This window comes from Pseudophryne corroboree, chromosome 1, assembly GCF_028390025.1.
Source record: "Pseudophryne corroboree isolate aPseCor3 chromosome 1, aPseCor3.hap2, whole genome shotgun sequence".
Lineage (NCBI taxonomy): Eukaryota > Metazoa > Chordata > Amphibia > Anura > Myobatrachidae > Pseudophryne > Pseudophryne corroboree.
In genome coordinates, this window is record NC_086444.1 from 1,215,060,301 (window position 1) to 1,215,079,741 (window position 19,441).

Below are 19,441 nucleotides of genomic sequence, written 5' to 3' on the forward strand. Positions count from 1 at the left end.
ATCTTCAACTGCACCAATTCCATCAGTCTTCTGCCACCTGATACTTATTCCAGTGTCATCTGCTGATGTAACTATGTTTATTTACCCTGTACTTGTCCTATACTGTCATCAACTGTAAGTTGCTGTTTTCCTGTTTGATTATTTGTTTATGTACTCTGTAATTGGGCGCTGCGGAACCCTTGTGGGGCCATATAAATAAAGGATAATAATAATAATACTAAACACCACCTTATAATCTAGTTCTGTCCCCTCCTATCCTGTTAAGGTGAATCCCTTTGTTCTTATACCATTTAAACAAGTGTAACCCGCTGGTGTGGTGCAGGGAGTCTATGTGTACATTGTGCACTATTTGGATTAAATATGTAATGTGTTTTTATGGCTTTTCCATGCGATTACAAACACTACCGTAATTACTCATACCACGCGCTAATACGCAGGACCGCAGGAGCGATCATATGCAAATTGCGAATATGCGCATGCACGGCAGAACAAGTACACACACGGAGGCCATATGTGTGTAGTTTGTACGTGACATGTGTACTGTAATATTTTTCGACTTTGACAGGGCATAGAGGGAGGAGCCAGCGCACACTATTAATTTCTGAAAGTGCCCAAGGCTCCTAGTGGACCCGTCTATACCCCATGGTACTAATGTGGAAACCAGTATCCTCTAGGACGTAAGAAAAATTGTATTTTTATCAGTCGCTTTTCTAAACATACTGGTAGAAATTAACCCTGCTCACACATCCAAATAATTGATTGTGGTGTAACTAAAAGACATTGTAAACCTGATGCTGGTGTCCAAGGAATTAAGGGGGTCATTTCCGACCCGTTCGCATGCAGCGGTTTTTGCTGCGGTGCGAACGGGTCCAGAATGCGCATGTGCGGCGGCCACAATGCGCATGCGCGACATTGCCCGGCAACAGGGGTCGCCGGGTTACGTCGCGTCTAACGAAGGAAGCGGTCGCAGAGCCGACCGCAAAAAAGATTAACAAGAAGCCGTACCTGGGCGGATCCGGACCGTTGGACACCGTTTTGGGGAATGGTAAGGAAAACGCAGGCGAATCCAGCACAACGGAGGGCGGATGTCTGACGTCAAAGCCGGCTCTAGCATCACACAGATCGTCGCACAGGGTAAGTTTGTATAGGGCTAGTCTACTTCTGCTTGAAATTTTTTTAGCTTAGCAGTGCTGCACAAGCGATCGCAGCCCTGCTAAGCTAAACTACACTCCCCCATAGGTGTGTACTAGTTGATCGCAGCAGCAGCAAAAAGTTGCTGGCTGCGATCAATTCGGAATGACCAGCCAAGTTCATCAATGAATTCAGTCAGGAGATCAACAGGGCCAGTCCACACTACAAAAAGGTCATCTATGTATCCTACAAAAAACGAGATTTATGGTAAGAACTTACCGTTGTTAAATCTCTTTCTGCGAGGTACACTGGGCTCCACAGGGAATTACATTTGGGTGTAGAGTAGGATCTTGATCCGAGGCACCAACATGCTAAAAGCTTTGACCTTCTTCCCAGAATGCATAGCGCCACCTCCTCTATAACCCCGCCTCTGTGCACAGGAACTCAGTTTTTGTTAACCAGTCCAATGCAGTAGCAGGTAAAAGAGATGACAACCATTAGTAGCCACATACACCACATTCTCACAACAGGAGAAAGTGTCAGCGGCTAATTCCATACCAACTCAAAGAAGCTAAGTGCATCAGGGTGGGCGCCCTGTGGAGCCCAGTGTACCTTGCAGAAAGAAATTTAAGAACGGTAAGTTATTACCATAAATCTTGTTTTCTGCTGCCGGGTACACTGGGCTCCACAAGGAATGACATTGGGGATGTCCTAAAGCAGTTCCTCATGGGAGGGGATGCACTGTAGCAGGCACAAGAAAAACCAAACAGTACAAAGAGAGAATCAGACTTCCGAAGGGAAGCAGTTCTCTTCACATAGATATGGAGAGCCCCTACCACATCCAAAGACCGCTCTTTGGAAGAAAAGTCAGGAGAGGCAAAGGCTGGAACCACGATCTCCTGATTAAGGTGGAAAGAAGACACCACCTTAGGTAAGTACCCAGGACGTGTTCTAAAAACCGCCCAGTCATGGTGAAAAAACAGATATGGGGACCTACAAGACAAGGCACCCAGATCCGACACCCATCTAGCAGAGGCAATTGCCAGCAGAATAAATACCTTAAGAGAAAGCCCCTTAAGGTCTGCCGATTCAAGAGGCTCAAATGGAGACCCTTGCAATGCCTCCAGAACCACTGACAAGTCCCAAGGAGCCACAGGCGGAACATAAGGAGGTTGAATCCGCAACACACCCAGAGTGAACGTATGAACAAGAGGTAAAGTCAATTTTTCTCTGAAACCAAACTAACAAGGCAGAATATGAACCTTGATGGAGGCCAGACGAAGGCCCAAGTCCAGGCCTTGTTGTAGAAAGGCCAAAAGTGTGGCCGTACTAAACTTGTAAGCGTCATGATTATTAGCGGCGCACCAAGCAAAGTAAGAATTCCAAACCCTATGATAAATCCGAGCAGAAGCCAGTTTCTGGGCCTTTAACAGGGTTTAAATGACCGCCTCAGAAAATCCCTTGGCCCTCAAAACGGAAGCTTCAAGAGCCACACCGTCAAAGCCAACCGGGCTAAATCCTGATATACACAGGGGCTCTGAACGAGGAGATCTGGGCGCTGCGGAAGTAGAAGGGGACGCTCTATTGAGAGACCCTGAAGGTCTGAGAACCAATGCTGTCTGGGCCACGTGGGAGCGATCAGAAGTAGGATTCCTACTTCTTGCTTGAACTTCCTTGTTACTTTGGGCAGGAGTGACACTGGAGGGAACATGTATGGAAGCCGAAAGTTCCATGGAATTGCCAGTGCGTCCACGAACGCTGCTTGAGGATCCCTTGTCCTTGCTCCAAAGACTGGAAACTTGTGATTGTGTCGAGACGCCATCAGGTCCACATCTGGAAGTCCCCACTTGTCCATGAGGAGTTGAAACACTTCTGGATGGAGGCTCCACTCACCGGCGTGTACGTCCTGATGACTGAGAAAGTCCACTTCCCAGTTTAGTACCCCAGAATGAATACTGCCAATATGGCTGGCAGATGGCATTCCGCCCACTGAAGAATCCTGGATACTTCCATCATTGCCATGCGGCTTCGAGTGCCACCTTGATGATTGATGTACGCCACCATGTTGGCGTTGTCCGACTGTACTTGAACAGGTCTGTTCTGTATTAAATGCTGGGCCAATTTCAGCGAGTTGAACACCGCCTGTAATTCCAATATGTTTATTGGTAGGAGAGAATCCTCCCTGGTCCACCAACCCTGAAGGGATTGTTGCTTCAACACCGCGCCCCTACCTTTCAGACTGGCATTCGTCATCAGAAGGACCCAGTTGGAGATCCAGAAGGGATATCACCTGCTCAATCGATGGTCCTGCAGCCACCAGTGTAGTGACAGATGGACCTCCGGAGACAAGGAGATCATTTGCGACCTGATCTGGTGAGGCAGGCTGTCCCACTGGCAAGAATCAGTTTCTGCAGAGGGCGGGAATGGTATTCAGCGTACTCCACCATGTCAAAAGCCAACACCGTGAGACCTAGCACTTGAATTGCTGAATGTATCGACACTTGTGGACGAGATAGGAAGCATTGAATCCTGTCCTGAAGCTTCAGGACTTTCTCCCGAGACAAGAATAACCGCTGGCTGTGAGTGCCCAACAATGCCCCTAGGTGCACCATGCTCTGAGCAGGGACCAGGGAAGATTTCTTCCAGTTGATGAGCCACCCGTGGGCATGCAGAAACCGGATAGTCAGATCCAGATGACGTAGGAGAATTTCTGGGGAATTTGCCAGGATCAACAAGTCATCCAGGTACGGCAGGATCCTGACCCCTTGACGGCAGAGTGCAGCCGTCATTACCACCATGACCTTGGTGAAGACTCACGGACCCATGGTCAAATCAAAAGGCAATGCCCAAATTTGGTAATGGAGGCTGCCAACCGCAAACCTCAGGTACTGCTGATGCGACATTGCAATGGGAATATGCAGGTAAGCATCCTTTATATCCAAGGAGACCATATAATACCCAGGTTCCAAAGCCAGAACAATAGAGCAAAAAGTTTCCATCCGACTCTTGGAGACCCTCAGAAATTTGTTCAAGGCTTGAGGTTCAGAATGGGCCGAGAGGACCCATTCAGTTTCGGGACTAGGAACAGCGGTGAATAGTACCCCCTGCCCCTCTGAGCCAGAGGCACCTGTACTACCACTCCTGTGTCCAGGAGGGACAGTTCCACAGAATGAAGAGTTTTTGCCTTCACCAAATCCAAAGGGACGTCTGTCAGGCAAAATCAATGAGAGAGACGATTTTTGAAGGATATTGCGTACCCTCGAGTGACGACTTCCCGCACCCAGGCATCGGAAGTGGTCTTCAACCATTCCTGGGTAAACCCTAAAAGTTGGCCACCCACCCTGGGATCCCCTAGAGGGAGGCCCGCCCCATCATGCAGCAGGCTTGTCAGTTTTGGAAGCAGGCTGGCGGGCAGCCCAGGCCCGTTTAGGTTTGGGCTTATTGTGTTTGGAAGTGCGAGCCTGTTTTGTGTACGCCTGACCCTTTGCATTCCCTGAAGGATGAAAGGAGTGAAAGGAAGTACTCTTAGTCTTCAGTACCAAAGGAGCAGTACTAGGTAGACATGCTGTTTTAGCAGAAGCTAAGTCAGCCACTATCTTGTTGAGGGCTTCTCTGAAAAGATTGTCTCCCTTAAAATGGAGCACCTCCAGGGTTTTCTTAGAATCCAGATCCACAGACCAGGACCGCAACCAGCGAATCCGGCGAGCCAAAATGGACGTAGTAGAAGCCTTGGCCGCCAGAATATCGGCATCAGAAGCCGCCTCTTTAATGTAATGAGAAGCTGTGACAATATATGACAGACATTGTCTAGCATGATCAGAAGCGTTGGAAGGCAGCTCAGCTTCCAACTCCTGAGCCCACGCTTCAATAGCCCAAATCGCTGCGATGGTGGGCCTATGCGCAGCACCAGGTAAGGTGTAAATCACCTTTAAACAACATTCCACACGCTTATCCATTGGTTCTTTCAGAGACGTGATGGTAGTTGCAGGCAGAGATGAGGATACCACCAGCCGCGCCATCTGCGAATCCACTGTCGGGGGTGTCTTCCAAGTTTTACTTAGCTCCTCTGTGTGGGGATAGCGAGCCAGCATCTTCTTGTGAGGTGTGAATTTCTTTACTGGATTTTCCCAGGATTCCTGACGTTTGTCAACCAAATGGTCAGCGTGAGGTAAAACTTGTTTAACCACTTTCTGATGTTTAAATCTGTCCGGTTTCTTTGGGGCAGCATCAGGCTCTGGGTCATCAGTAATTTGAAGAATTAACCCGATAGCCTCCAACAAGTCTGGAACATCCACCTGTGAAATAGATTCCCTATCAGAAGCATCAGAATCAGTGTCTGCGGGGTCAGTATATACGCCATCCTCATCAGACGAGGTGTCTGGGACGTTAGTGGATTGTGAGGAAGTAATGGCCTGCTTAGAGGAGACCTTGGTCTTAGGCGGGCGAGGGTTAGACTTCTGTTTAGTCAGTGATTGGTTCAATTGAGTGAACAGTTGATCTGCCCATGGCGGATTTACCGCAGGGACCATAAGCGGTTGTACCGGTACAGGAAGGCCATTAGGGAGCGTAACGCTAGTTACCAGCGTATTTAATAACGTGGAGAAAGTAGCCCAAGGTGGGTAATTTTGAACCCCCGTTGCTACGGTCCCACTGTGGACTTTTGGCAATATGTAAATAAGTGGCGTTTATTTAAGATAACTATACTGCCCCCTCTATCAGAGGGCCTTATAATTATCTCCTTGTTTTTACTAAGGTATTTCACAGCGTTACTCTCCTCTCGAGTCATATTATATGAGATCCTTTGTTATCAATATGTCAGAGTATCAAGCGTTACTAAATTGATAAAGGTTTCTATTGAGGCATTTGTACCTGGCGGATCAAATGTACTTTTAGGCTTAAACATTTTATCATAATAGCGCCAATTCTGCAATGCCAGTTGTCTTGAGTCCAACAAAATTTTTTGACAGTCATGTATAAATAAAAGCCCACCACTATGGAAATAAAGAGAAGTGGTCCAGTTTTGTTGAAAACTGAAAATACCCGAGCTTGGGTTTCCAAGGAGAACAAAGTCCCAGCTTGAGTCTTCTTATCACTCACCAATTTAAAAACCAAAGAACAAAATATAATCTTCCCAGAAATCTCTGATATGGCATGTTTTGGATTGCAAGCTGTTGTCACTGTGTGTTTGATTGTGAGGCACACTAGCTAGCAGCAACTGCAATCCAGTGCAAACAGGCTTTTGTGTATATTTGTTAGAACATTGACTTGTTTTTCACAATGATAAATAATGCAGGTGCACTACTAAATCATTACTAATTAGAATTGGAATACATTTTGCAATAAATTTTGCAATTAAATAAAGTTTGTTTTGCGTAATCTAGGCCAAAGTTATGAGCTTTTCCACCATGTCTGTCACTGACCTAGGTTGGGGGTGTTGTGAACTCGGGGGTTCTCCCAATGGTAGGGGAGAGGAACCACAGTTGGGTCGGAACAGGGATGGCTTGATATAGGTCTTCCTCATACAGGACTCTGACAGTAAAGCTTGGTGAAAATATTAAAGAACTTTATTGCAGGAAGGGAGCAACACAATGTCACATAGCAGAGAAGGAACGTATGGGGGGAATGTCCAGGCTTATAGGAGAACTTGTAAGCAATGTTAAAGATTCCAGGAAAAGAAGTACCTGTGAGTGTTGGTACAAAATAATAGCGACTGAAGAACTTGTGAGTGATGTTTTTAAAGATACTGATGATTTGAAGAACTGGTGAATGGTGGTAAAAGACTCTGATGATTTGAAACACTTGTGAGCGGTGGTTAAAGACACTGATGATTTGTATGACTTGAGAGCGGTGACTAAAGATACTGATGATTTATAGAACTTGAGAGCGGTGGTTAAAGACACTGATGATTTGTATGACTTGAGAGCGGTGTATAAAGACACTGGTAACTTGCAAAACTCGGGAGCGGTGGTTAAAGACACTGGTAACTTGCAAAACTTGGGAGCGGTGGTTAAAGACACTGATGACTTGTAGAATTTCAGAACGGTGTTTAAAGACACTGATGACTTGTAGAACTTGAGAGCGATGTTTAAAGACACTGATGACTTGTAGAACTTGAGAGCTGCGTTTAGCCCGCAGCCCACGCTGACTCCAAGAAGCACTGGTGACTGGATTGCAGAGGAACACACCAGCCAACTGGCACCTGGAAGTGCCGGAGACACTGGGGTACGACTGCAGAGAGATTCGCCCGGAACAAGAGCACTGGCATCCACTTCAGGGGAAAAGACGATACTCAGGCGCCGAGGCTCTGCCCGGCGTCTGCCTTTGAATCTCCCGCCTCCGCTGGATTGGCGGAACAGTCTGATGACGTCACCTGCTCCCCGCCCACGTGATGCCGGGTGTCATGGCGGCGCCCCTTCCCCGGGGAGCCGCGCAAGCCAGACGCCGGAGCACGTGGACCATCGAAGGCCGCAACACAGACCAGCAGGCACGCAGGGGTAAGCGCGGTGAACAACGCCTATGGCGTGTGACAATGTCCAGGTAGCCTTATCATCAGGTAATTCACTAACTTTCTAAGGGTTCAAGTCTAGGGCATAGGACACTGCTAAACCAGCCCAACCAAACCACCCAAAGCACCATACAAGTGAGAGTTAACAAGTGTAGTGTTAAAGAGTGTTAGATAAGTGACAGCAGCTACTATGTGTTAGGAGGTTTACAGGGATGAAAGATAAATGTATGAAAAATGTTACATGGATAAAAAACAGAGTGCTTTAAAGTGCTAAAATACTGTAAGTGTTACATTGTGATGCCTTGAAGCAGCCCAGGTGCTCCTCGGGTAACTCCAATAGATTAATATTTACTTACATTCACACGTCTCAAATTTACAGCTCTATAGATTTACCAAATTCTTAACACTCATTTATATTTACAACCGTAAAAATGAGAAACTCCTGTGTGAAGAACAGGTAGAACAGCTAATGATATAGTAAAAGGGAGGTCAGGTAGAGAGCATTTTGTCTCTGCAATATTAATCACTAGATGCAAATTTGCTTACGAATTCATTATAGCTTCTCTTTCACCTCTACTTAAGTTATTCTTCTGTTTATTCCCTTTAGTGCAGAGGTCATCAAAATCTTTAATATAACATTCTCTTGGTTGTCTGAGATAATAATTTGATTTCCCTTTAGTCCAACATATTTTCTGTAACATATTCTGTAACTTTCATTTTTATATATTTCCAATTTCTCTAACGACCTAGAGGATGCTGGGGACTCCGTAAGGACCATGGGGATAGACGGGCTCCGCAGGAGACATGGGCACTTTAAGAAAGAATTTAGTTCCTGGTGTGCACTGGCTCCTCCCTATATGCCCCTCCTCTAGACCTCAGTTTGATACTGTGCCCAGAGGAGCTGGGTGCTTTTCAGTGAGCTCTCCTGAGTTAACTGATAAAAAGTATGTTGTTAGTTTTTTTATTTTCAGGGAGCTCTGCTGGCAACAGACTCCCTGCATTGTGGGACTGAGGGGAGAGAAGCAGCCCTACTCTCTGAAGCTAGGTCCTTCTTCTTAGGCTACTGGACACCATTAGCTCCAGAGGGATCTCTCCCTCGCCGTCCATCCCAGAGCCGCGCCGCCGTCCCCCTCGCAGAGCCGGAAGACAGAAGCCGGGTGAGTATGAGAAGAAAAGAAGACATCACAGGCGGCAGAAGACTTCATGATCTTCACTAGAGGTAACGCACAGCACTGCAGCTGTGCGCCATTGCTCCACACACCTCACATACTCTGGTCACTGTAAGGGTGCAGGGCGCAGGGGGGGGCGCCCTTGGCAGCATTTGGGACCTCATATTTGCAAAAAGAACACATATATACAGCTGGGCACTGTATATATGTATGAGCCCCCGCCAAAATTACTGTATAAGCGGGACAGAAGCCCGCCGCCGAGGGGGCGGGGCTTCTCCCTCAGCACTCACCAGCGCCATTTTTTCTCCACAGCACCGCTGAGAGGAAGCTCCCCGGGCTCTCCCCTGCTGATACACGGTAGAAGAGGGTTGAAAAGAGAGGGGGGGCACATAATTAGGCGCAAAAACTATAACATACAGCAGCTACCTGGTTAACATTAAGTTACTATGTTATTCCTGGGATATTATAGCGCTGGGGTGTGTGCTGGCATACTCTCTCTCTGTCTCTCAAAAGGGCCTGGTGGGGGAACTGTCTTCAGAAAGGACATTACCTGTGTGTGTGGTGTGTCGGTACGCTTGTGTCGACATGTCTGATGAGGAAGGCTATGTGGGAAAGGAGCGGGAGCAAATGAATGTGGTGTCTCCGCCGACACCTGATTGGATGGATATGTGGAAGGGTCTCAACCCATGCTTGACCCTATGTGGCAGAGACCGTCAGGGTCTCATAAGTGCCCACTATCCCAAATTGTTGACACAGATACCGACATGGATTCTGACTCCAGTGTTGATTACGATGAGGCAAAGTTACAGCCAAAATTGGCTAAATCCCTTCGATATATGATTATAGCAATAAAGGATGTTTTGCACATCACAGAGGAAACCCCTGTCCCTGACACGAGTATATGTATAAGGGAAAGAAGCCTGAGGTAACTTTTCCCCCCTCACACGAACTGAATGAGTTATGTGAAAAAGCTTGGGATTCTCCAGATAAAAAACTGCAGATTTCCAAACGGATTCTTATGGCGTATCCTTTCCCGCCAACGGATAGGTTACGATGGGAATCCTCCCCTAGGGTGGACAAAGCTTTAACACGCTGTCAAAGTCAGAAAAATATCTCTACACACACTGCCATATTTGCACCTCATACTGATCCGCGCTGCGCATGCGTACGCTCTCCCGTACGTGCACATACTCACAGTCGCGGGCACCCGCAGGCGCACGGTATGCGTATTTATGGTAGAGTTTATGTAATCGTAGCGTGCGACTCATTCGTTACATATTTTCACTAATAATGTATTTTGTAGATCATGGTCCCTTTGATAGATACTGAGAGTTTAGTTAATATAGAATGTTCATGAACAGAGAAATCCCTCTTTGTTTGATACGAAGGGTCAGACAAGAGTAATACAGTGGTGTTTAGTATCCATCGGAAGAATATTTAATTAGAAATATTCCGGTGTTGGTTTGAAGCAGATAAATCGCTCGTGCGAATAGTTATGGACATAAGAAGTTTATGAACATTTACTTTATTTGCACTTTATTACCCATGCGGCGGGAAACCCAGTTTCCCTCCCACCTGAGCTGTTGGAAATAGTCACAGCCCACCTGTATGAATCAACCTATGACCTTTTGTTATAATGCGAAGCCGAATTCCTGTGTCCAATGAACAATGAGATTGTAGGGACCATTGAATTGTATTGTGTGTGGGGCATAAATAGGCAGGCCGACCATATCCAGTTCACTCTCTTCAACGGTTCTCATTGCTGATAATCGGGAGCTGGATATCGAGGCGCATGCGATCGTTTCCCCTTGTGCGTAAGTGTTTCTCCGCAATCATACTGTCTTGATGTTATTGTGAGCCATTTCTCTCTCTCTCTCTCTCTCTCTCTCTCTTCTATTTCTCCCGTATTTTTCCCTTAATTGTATTGTATTGTATTTCCTGTGTAGTTATCTGGTTAGTTAGTCTATGTTATATTGTAGTGTATGCTTTGTACTGTGATTCTTTTGCAAGTATAATAGTCATAATACATATAATAGGTTTTGGACCCTAAGCCCAGGTATCTGTGTATTTCTTATAGTGTTAAGTATTCCCTGAGCGTCGGTGACGCTCAAGCAGCTTTGTAGTTAATCAGGTTACACCAGGTTGCACTTACACTCTGTCACCACACTAAGGTTTACTGTATATTTTGTTGTTAAAGGTATAGATATAAAGGTTTAACGTTATAAGCGTCTGCACCGCTGGTGATCTCCTCGTGGTCCCGAGCGTCCGCTACGCTATAGCGAATCATTACGTTAGTCGGCAGCCAATAGCGTGCTGCCTGTGATCTCTGGGCCGTAAGCGAACGTGACGCTTGAGCGTCTCGACTACGGTTGAGCGATCGTTACGCAACTTGCGTACCCTTAAGGTACTTCTTACGTAGATAGCGTACAGTGTTCTTAGACCTCTTAAAGTGTTTTATATACGATAAATATTTAGCTTTATCAATTGCGGGCTCGTCCAGTCCTTCACATATCTGCACTAGGTAGATCAGCAGACATTATCCCTCAGCAAAGGGCGGGAGGTTGTATCCCTCGTAGTGCTGACGGGATAAGCGTCTGCTTCGCATAGGTAAAGGGTGCTGAAGGAATCCGGGAACCGGAGGTAAGAACAAAACGCTAGTGTCTTTTAAAACTGTTTATTTTTCTATCTTGCGTACACACGCACGCATATATCTGCATTTCCTTTTCATTTGTGTATTTTCGTATACCACTCTCCTGTCTGCCAGTTTTATAATTGATAAAAGTGCTAAAAGAGATTTGCTGTTATTTCATAATTTAAGAATAGAGGTAATAAAGTTAAAATATAGACAAACACACAGTTTTGCCTGGGAGATAAGGCGAAGTCAGTGTGGTGTGTGGTAGATGATCAAGGATCATCTACATTGATAAAAGTATAAATTGTGTTACGGTGGATCTTTGCTTTGCGTGCACGTGTCCCTAACAAAGACTTGCGTACGCAATCCAAAGGCCGACGCACGCAGCGTATATTACGCAACGGAGCGTCCAGTTACGCCCACGTAGCTCAAGTCACGATAAGTTGATTTTTAACGCAAAGCGATAAATAACGCAAAGCGGTAAATAACGCGAGGCGAGAAATAACGCAAGTCTATTTTTGGGTGTCCGAAATTTAAATTAACAGATCCTGCTCCTAATTGGTAACACATCTGGTCTAAAGAAAAATTTCTGCGCAGAAATAGAAATAGAAACAAAAGTGTACATGTGATGAGTGAGTGTTTTTGTATTACATAAGTTTATATAACTTGGAGGTTGAACCAAAAGAAATCACCGAGTACTCGTGAGGAACATACGTGTAAGTGACATGCACGGTGGCTAGGGAGGCATCCTTAGTTAAACATACAATTTGAGCATTAGAGTATAGCGGACCAGGAGGTCGTATAAAACAAGACCAGGAGGTCAGACCAGGAGGTCCTATAGAACAAGACCAGGAGGTCATAGTAGACCAGCAGGTCCAGGTACAGTAAACAAGGAAGTCCGCTATACAGTCCACAGGCACAACACCAAGAAAGGGTTGGTGCAACACCTATATAGGCCATACAAGCTCTCGCTGAAGGAATTCGCAGCCGCAATTTTCGATTCCATTGGTCTTTCCGTACATAAGCTTAGTTGCGTGTGTGCTGAACGATTGGACCGCACGTAATTGTGTACAGTAGTTAGTAATCTGACCTTGTACCATTAGAGTAAAGGGGTCACAAACGCTATTTGTACATTCTAACGTGATTTGTGTAATTTTTTTATTTTTTCAAAAAGGGAAGTTCGCAGGTCACTCAGGAACTATCTGACAACCCCACCTTTACTGGAAAGGGTAGTGCTCTCCGGATCACACTCGCATTTTTCAAGTAAACAAAGGTTAATAGGTGCCCTGGGTCGAGTGCGCCAGCACCATATCGGTGTGATCAGGTCGCATTGGTCGGCGTGGGCGAGCGAGTGGGGTGCTCGGTAAACTTCACCGTCTGCCTATCGTGAATATTTTGGTTTTCTGTAAGGGTTCGCTGAAGACCCTGATATAGAGATCAGAGGTAGAGCAAGCAACACCTGCAGATTATGGGGGCCAGTTGTTCAGGAAGGGGGCGATCAACCTCGGTTCGGGTTGACTCTGTAAACCGACCAATAGGATCGGCCAGATACGTAATGTGTGAGAAATATGGAAGTCACACAGAGGTTTTATGTGATGAATGGGAGAGAATGACGGTACATGACGGGGAGAAATTCCCAAGAATAGGTAGCTTCAGCCCAGAAGTGTTACAAAATTTAAGGAGGAGGATATGTCTCATAAAATCAGCAAAGAGACGAATCAAGCATTATGATTATTTGCAGTTGTGGCAACAGGAAGGTGAGATACAGAGAGGTTTGGCTCAGGCGGCGGGATCTGGGTCGGTCAGGAAACTGATAGCCACGGCCCCACCGCCACCATATATAGCGGGAGAGAAGTTGATTGCGGAGAAAGACGCACTAAGGTGTAACACACAATCACTTAGTAACCATGTAAATGTTAAAGATAATGTTGAACCATTAACCCATGCAAGTATTAACCCGTGCAAGTTGTACCCTGTTTTGAACTTTCCTCAGGAGTGTGATCAAGAAGACGATTCGGCAACAATTTCAGCGCTCTCTCTAGCGGCCACCATATCGGAAACCACAGTAGGAACTGCTCCACCCCCGAGATTAGTAACAAAGGCCCCTAGCGGAGGGATAGGTGAGGTCGTGTCAACGGGTAAGTACGGCACCATACATTATGCTGAAACAATTTCACCACAGGCTGTAGAATCTACACAGAATGAGGTTGTTAGAGTAAATCCTGTTAAGGTAATAGTAGTTCCCAATGGGAAAACAGACACGTCAGGAGCCACACCCGTTAGGAACATTGCCATGTATTGCCCGTTTACCCGAATGGAATTGAGGACCATAGTGTCTGAATTCCCTGACCCTAGAAAAGATTTAGTTGCTAGCCAAAAATACATCAGGGACCTAGGAAACACTTTAGAGCCCAATAATAAAGATTGGCAGATATTGCTAAGAGCTTGTTTACCCTCCAATGTCGACGCAGCTCAATTCTTAGTTGACTGTGGATTAGATCAGGATGTACCTCTTACAGATGTGTACAACAAAGATAACGTAAAAAGGATAAATTTACAGTTAAAGGAGTATTTCCCAGCCGTTGTTAAATGGAACAAAATATTCTCCATTAAACAAAAGGAGTCAGAAACGGCAGCAGAATATTTTCACCGGGCACTATTAGAAATGGCAAAGTACACTGGTATAGAGGACATTAAGACCAATGCAAACCATCAAGAAGTAGCAGTATCTGTACTAATGGATGGTTTAAAGGAAGCATTAAAGGCAAGGGTACAGACCACGCAACCATGTTGGCGAGGTCTGTCAGTGGCCACTTTGAGAGAGGCTGCTATTGATCACGACCGGAACATCACCAGACACAGGGAGTCACAAGGTGATAAGTTAATGTCAGTAAGTATACAGGCCCTGACCACAAAGCAGCCTGTGGTAATATCACCAAACCCTGTGGGTAAGTCAACTGTGGTAACATGTTATTTTTGTCACAAACAGGGACACTTTGCACGAGACTGTAGATCAAGAAATCGACAAAAGTCTTACCAACCCCCTAGACAACGACACGACACACGACATTGGGATCAGGGTCCACAGAGACGGAGTTATGAGCCACATACAGGGGAAACAAAAAGATATCCCCCGAACAGAGACTGGCATGCCTCTGGTAGTTCCCAGCTATCTCCCTCACAAGTAGTTGCTGCCAGCGGGATTCAGGGAGGTCACCATACCCAATAGGGGTGTGGCCATACCTGTAATCTGCAGCCAGTAAAATTGATTGCAAGCCTTGGAAGTGAACCCGAAATTGCAATTAATGTAGCTGGTAAATCATTAAACTTTCTTGTAGACACAGGGGCGGCCAAGTCAGTGATAAATTCGACAGTGGGCATGAGAACCACTGGTAGGACAATTCCAGCCATGGGAGTAACAGGAGTAGTCCAGCACTACCCTGTTAGCAAACCAGCCGAGATTACAATAGGGCCTTTGCATACCAAGCATTCCTTTTTGCTGGCTGCATCGGCACCAACTAATCTCCTGGGAAGAGACTTACTGTGTAAAATGGGGTGCGTCATTTATTGTACTCCTGAAGGTGTATTCTTGGACATACCTGAGAATCACGCTCAGGAAGTGCGAGACATGTTAGACTCCCCATCAAAATTAATGTCGCATACCATTATGACAAATAGGAATCCATCCCAAGTAGAAGAGATGACATCTCAGATACCAGAGTCACTTTGGACAAAAGACGGACAGGACACTGGATTAATGGCAAACGTAGCTCCAGTAGTTGTACAAGTAAAAGATGGTAGGATAGCTCCAAAAATCCCACAGTACCCTCTGAAGCCAGAGGTGGAGTTAGGAGTTTACCCAGTAATAGAGCGCTTGCTACAACAGGGCATTCTGGTAAGAACGTCCAGCACTGCCAATAGTCCCATCTTCCCTGTTAAAAAGAGTGGGGGGAGGGGTTACAGACTAGTGCAGGATCTAAGGGGGATTAACAAAATAGTTGAGAGTCAGTTCCCCGTAGTGCCAAATCCAGCTGTCATCCTAATGCAAATCCCTCCCACTGCCAAATTGTTCACTGTCATTGACCTCTGCTCCGCTTTCTTTTCGGTACCTCTGCACCCTGACAGCCAATATTTATTCGCATTCACATACAGAGGAGTCCAATACACGTGGACTCGATTACCCCAAGGTTTCATAGATAGTCCAAGTATATTTTCTCAGGCTTTGCATGATTGTTTACAGTCTTTCCAACCAGTGAGTGGATCAGTATTAATACAGTACGTGGATGATCTACTACTGTGTTCTGATTCATTGGAGGCATCCCTGAAGGATACGAAACAGCTCCTGTTTCATCTTTCAGACACAGGACACAAGGTTTCCAAAGACAAGTTGCAATTATGCCAAACTAAGGTAAAATATTTGGGACACTGTTTAACACAAGGACTGAGACACCTGACCGCTGATAGAATTCAAGCAATTAGAGACATGACTCTGCCACAAACCCAGCAACAGATCAGAACGTTTTTAGGAATGTGTGGGTATTGCCGTAATTGGATCCCAGGGTTTTCCATTTTAGCGTTACCTTTGCAGGAAATGGTCTCCTCAAACAAACCTGATAGGATTTCGCATACAGACGAGTCCGAAACAGCATTTGAGAGACTTAAACAGTGCCTAACGCAGGCACCAGCACTAGGTATGCCAGACTATGGGAAACCCTTTGAACTATACGGAACAGAAAGTGCTGGTTGCGCGGCAGGCGTACTAACCCAAAAGCACGGTGATGCCAGCAGGCCAGTTGCATACTACAGCGCTCAGCTAGACACGGTAGCGCGATCCCTCCCCACATGCTTGCGAAGCGTTGCTGCGATAGCATTGCTAGTGACAAAAAGCGAAGATGTCGTGCTAGGCCACAACCTCACAATCCATACGCCACATGCAGTGTCAGCCTTATTGAATTCTGCCCAAACCAGACACGTATCATCAGCGAGGTTTACAAGATGGGAATTGGCCCTAATGGCCCCCGTAAACATCACCATAAGGAGATGCAGTGCATTAAATCCTGCAACATATCTCCCAGGTGTGCCTGGTCAGGCACAAAGGGTGGAAGGTGAGAGTGATGGGGAAGGAGGATTTAATACAAAGGAAGATACACATGATTGTATGGAATATTTGACCCAAAATTTTACCGCAAGGCCAGACATCAGTGACAACCCACTGGAAGATGCAGAACTCACGTTCTACACGGACGGTAGTTGTCTTAGACAGTCAGACTCGGGAGACTTGTGTACTGGATACGCAGTCGTAGATGACCAAGACACCATAGAAGCGGAACCGCTAGGCCCACCTCACTCAGCCCAGGTTGCTGAACTGGTTGCCCTAACCAGAGCATGTGAATTGGCTAAGGGTAAGTCAGCCAATATCTACACCGATTCTAGATACGCCTTCGGGGTAGTCCATGATTTCGGAGCCCTGTGGCGCCTCCGAAATTTCATGACGGCAGCTGGTACACCGGTAGCGCATGCAGCTCACATAAAAAGGCTTCTAACAGCGATACAGGAACCCGACAGAGTGGCTGTTATCAAATGTAAAGCACATACATATAGCCAAGACCCAGTATCACTTGGTAACAGCCGAGCAGACGAAGCTGCTAAGTTAGCAGCTGCTACCCCCAGACAGACAGACACAACACAACTGATGGTATTTAATACCATCAACACACAAAAGTTGTGTGAGATGCAAAATTTGTGTTCCACACAGGAAAAGGCAGTCTGGAAGGCAAAGGGATATGGCCAGGAGTCCTCAGGACTCTGGACGGATGGACATGGTAAACCAGTGGCCCCCAGAGCATATCTTCCATGTCTGGCTGAAGCAGCTCACGGGCTGACTCATCTAGGCAAGGAGGGGATGTGCAAATTGGTAAGAGCATATTGGTGCGCCCCAGGATTCTCCTCTCATGCGAGTAAAAGAGCAATGTCATGCCTTACCTGTTTGAGAAAGAATATTGGAAAGGCAATACCTACAGAACCATCCCATATCCCACCTGCCGGCGGCCCTTTCCAGGTAATACAAATTGACTTTATACAATTACCCCCTAGTCGGAATTTGAAATATGTACTTGTCTGTATAGATGTTTTCTCAAATTGGGTCGAAGCATTTCCTGCGGCTACAAACACCGCTATGTTTACTGCTAAGAAAATTGTGCAGGAATTTGTATGTAGATATGGTATCCCTAGAATAATCGAAAGTGATAGGGGTACCCATTTTACAGGTGATGTCTTTCAAGGAATGTGTAAGTTGATGGGAATTGATAGCAAGCTGCACACTCCGTACCGTCCACAGGCGAGTGCGAAGGTCGAAAGAGTGAACAGCACTATTAAAAATAAATTGAGTAAAGTGATGGCAGAGACAGGATTGACATGGCCAGAAGCTTTACCCATTGTATTGTACAGTATCAGAACCACTCCCAGGTCCCCTCTTAATCTGTCCCCTTTTGAAATCTTGTTTGGTCGACAACCGCATGTCATGATTAACCCTCAGGATGATTTGAAATGTAACAATGAAGTGACTGTAAAGTACTTGATTAACATGAGTAAACAGTTAAGGAATCAAAATGATAATCTGAAGTTGGTGATTCCTGATTTACCAGATAGTAATTGTCATGACATTGAACCTGGGGATTATGTAATGATACGGAATTTTCTACGCTCAGGTGGCCTTATTGACAGATGGGAAGGACCATACCAGGTCTTATTGACTAGCACTACAGCATTGAAGGTTGCTGAGAGAGAGACTTGGGTTCATTCGTCCCACTGTAAGAAGGTTGCTGATCCAGAGAGGTCCCGCGATAAGGAACAGACGGTAGAGGTTGTATCACTGGAGTGTCTGTTCCAGGAGGACTAAGGCGGCACCTGAGCCGTGAAAATCTCAAGACCAAGAGCTGTTGTCGACTCCCCACTCCCTTTTATTGTTTTTCTCCACTTCCCATCCCCTCTCCCTAAAATTTCTTTTTCCCCCTTCTCATTCTTCTCCGTTTCCTCCTATAAGATGGACTTGCCCCAAGAGACTGTGATCCGGATTTTCCTGTTAACCATGATGTTGACCAGAGCAGTCTGTTCCGGCGAGAGTACCATGGAGGTCGAGAGAGGTTCTGGAATGGGTTCTGATGATAAAGATGGAGGCGTAGTTTTCCAAGATCAACCTAACCAACAAGCAAAGGCGAGTATCAGAAAACGATCCGATAGCATTGACCATAGAAGGAATTGTGAAGGATTGTTAGCTGAAGAAAACTGTATCTGTCGGCTCTGTAACAATGTCATTGAGGATGGGTGCATAAAGAAATGCCAATCCAGTTTTACTATCCATATGGACCGGCATCCATTGAGTGACTATCACTCCTTAGTGGGTAGTGTGTTAAATAAAACAGATTGTTGGGTATGCTCTCAAGTACCTCAAGGTCATAGCAAATCAGGGCTAGTACCATTTCCTTTAACGATAGGGGAGGTACTTGAGTTAAGTGGTGGGAGACCGGTGGACAGAAGGTTTAATATCTCCAGTCCTCCTAGTTTAAAGCTCCACCAATACCACGTGGATAGGTCCCTATTATGTTTCAACATCTCCAATCCCCGAAAGCCAGGAAATTGGGAAGTGTCATGGAGCAACCAAACCATGACCTTTTCGCATAGAGCAGATAGAATGCCTACAGATACAGAGCTTGTACGCCACATAGCCAGTAGAGGAAAATCTTTCCGGTATAGGTATACCTTAGGAAATAGGATTACTAAAGTTGGAGAAGTATCACCAGGATACTGTGCACATATCGTACAACCTGATACGTGTACTAAACAGATGGAAGAATTAGGGTTAGGAGATTTCACATGGAAGGTGTGTAATATGGTTATGTCCTACTCCGTCCCATATGTTCTCCCCGATGATGCATATTTCATATGCGGGAGAAAGGCGTACAAGTGGCTTGCCCCAAACTCTGAAGGATTGTGTTATATTGGAAA